The sequence below is a fragment of the Vulpes vulpes genome, chromosome X (genome assembly GCF_048418805.1).
Source record: "Vulpes vulpes isolate BD-2025 chromosome X, VulVul3, whole genome shotgun sequence".
NCBI lineage: Eukaryota > Metazoa > Chordata > Mammalia > Carnivora > Canidae > Vulpes > Vulpes vulpes.
Genome location: NC_132796.1, coordinates 114,813,103 through 114,815,819, shown reverse-complemented (window position 1 = coordinate 114,815,819; position 2,717 = coordinate 114,813,103).

Below are 2,717 nucleotides of genomic sequence, written 5' to 3'. Positions count from 1 at the left end.
CACGACCCGACCCGGTCCTTTGACCCCTCCGTCCTTGCTGCTTCCCAACCCATTTCTGTCCCAATGCCCTGCCTGGGATGAGGATCCGGGTGGAACCCACACAGGGACGAAGGTGGACTTGGCCAGCTGGTTTTCAGGACAGGATGAAACTCTTAACTGTTGAACTGGGGGATGTACAGAAGTTCGTCTGGGGTGGGGGGCGGCTGCGGCGGTCCGGGCGGGCGGAATGTCAGTGGCACACGTAGCCTCCCAAGGTGATGAATCCCCCGAATCCGAGCAACGATGTGCCAGAGCCTCCTCATGTTAACCAAGCTCTCGATGTCCGGGTGGCGGCAGACAACAGGCCCCCAGAGTGGCTCTTCACCCTGCTTTCTGCCCCCAAGCCGCCCTGGCCCTGCACCCCTAGAAAGCCCAGTGGTCTGTCTTCTCCAACACAAACACACAAACAAACACACAAACACACACAGGTAGACCCAGAGGCGCCCACGGGGAAGAAGCAGCAGAAGGGATGCCTCCCTTCGTGCCCATCCCGCGGGAGAAGCTGCCGACCCCACCAAAGGCTGGAGAGGGCCGGGCCGCCTCTGGGGCTCAGACCCACTCTTCCTCATCAAACGGGGCCAGGGAGGAAACCGGCCACCTGCTATTAACCCATAGCACATACTCCATGACCCGTAGCTTGCTGGTCTCCTCGTGGGCCCTGGGCCCCCACAGGAACTCGTAGCGGGCAGGGTTGCTGCCTGCCACCTGCCGGTACTCCACGTAGCCTTCCTGCACCCAGACGTGGGTGAGGAGCTCCCTGGGCTCCCCATAGATGACGTGCTGCCTGCCGGCAAACACCCCTATGACCCCCAGGGCTTCCCACACCTCCTGCTCGGGGGCACGGTCGCCCTCCAGGAGGATCACCCCCAGCAGCAGCACCAGGAGTCCGGTCGTGGGCAGGCCCTGCTCACCGCTCAGCACCCCATCGTAGCTGAGGCCCAGGACGGTGACCAGGACGTAGGAGTGTGCGACGGGGTCCACTTCCTTCACTTCCACGCCAAAGACCAGCTGCATGCACTCACAGGCTTGACCCCAGATCTCGGGCCAGGCATCCTGCATATCTGGGCTGAGGACCTCCAGCACCTCTGCCTGGCTGGTGGGCTGCTTGTCGAGATACTTGCGGAGCAGGAAGCCCACCAGGTCAGCCCCACTCATGAGCATTGCGTCTCCTCCTTGGGCATAGGGCTGCGCATATTCGGGCACCTCCCAGGGGTTCCAGATCTCCTCCTCTGGGCCACTGGGGCCAGCAAACTCCACCTGGCTCCAGCCACTAGCTGCCCTGCCACTGGGGGAGGGCCCGGCACTCTGAGGGCTCTGGGGAGGACTCCAGGCAGTCTCAGACCCCTCCTCTGGGGGCACAAAGAACAGGCCAGAGCTGGACAAGGAAGGGGAGGAGCAAGGGGAGGAGGAGGGGGAGGAGGAGGAAGAGGAACACAGGTAGGGGTAGGGGGAAGATGAATCTTCGTCTTCATCCTCAGCCTCTGGCAGCTGGGCACTGACCAGGCCCTGGGCTTCTCCCGGGTCTTCTTCCAGCTTCCAGAGCTGACTCGTGTGCCTCAGGGGCATGGTGTGGGCGTGGAGCTAAAGCTGAAGACAGCGGTGGGATGGCTGGTCGGGGTGCAGTTGGGCCAAGAGAGGCCCCGTGCCAGGGCAGAGAGCGGGCCGCATCAGGATCGGCTACACAGGAGGCCCCTGCGTGTTGGGCCGGGCGAGTTGAGCCCCTGGCACCAGGCTCAGAGACCACGTGGACCTCAGCAGGTCCCGCGACACAGACCTGCTATGCCTCCTTCACTCTGTGACCTGAGGGCCTCCTGCCGGCCACCAAGGCCCCTGCTGCGCTGCCAGTTCTTGGAGCCCCTGCAGGAGGGAAGCAGGGGGCACCTCAGGGTGCAGACTGCCAGCCCAGCCCTGGGCCCCCAGTGCACACAGGAAGGTTGGCTCGCACTCTGGGAGGTCCCCAGCAGTCCCAGTCCCCTCCTTGGCCTGCCAGTGCCCTTGGCAGGGCCTGGGATCCAGGCCTCTGTCTGCGGTCCTGAGGCCAAAGTGTCCCCACAAAACCAGGCTGCCCCGACCCTCCCCATGAGGAAGCCAGGGGACCGGCTCTGGGCAGGCCTGCCAAAGGTCTCCTCTGCTGACCTGAGTGCAGACCCTCAGGCCCAGGCCCTCCCCTCCCTGAGCCCAGGGATCTGGAGAGGAGGAGGGTCTCCTTGGGATAGGCCACACCCCGGGTTCTCTTCCCAGGGCTGCCAGGGAGGGGCACCCAGATTTCGGGGCCATCCCCTCCTGGGCCTGAGGGCTGGCTTGGGGGCCACTCACCCCTTCAATGTGGGGTGGGCGGGGGTCCACCGTCTGCCCCCTCAGGGAGGCCGTGCTCCTGACGCCAAGGGCCCCCAGTCTCTCGGGAGACCCAGATGGGGAAGTCTGGCCGCCCGGCCGCAGGCAGGTCCCCAGCCTGCCCAGGGGGCCTCCCAGGCCTCCCATCCCTGGCGACCTCCTGCCAGGTCCCCTCTGTCCTGGGCTCCAGGGCCCCCGCCCCCACAGGCACGCCCTGTGCCCCTGCCCAGCCCGGGCTCCTGAGCTCCAGGGGCTCCGGTCCCCACCCCCAGCCCCCGAGGCGCATTTCCCGGGTGGCCGAGGGTGTCCTGCCTCCCCAGGGCCGCCCCCCAGCCCCGAGGGGG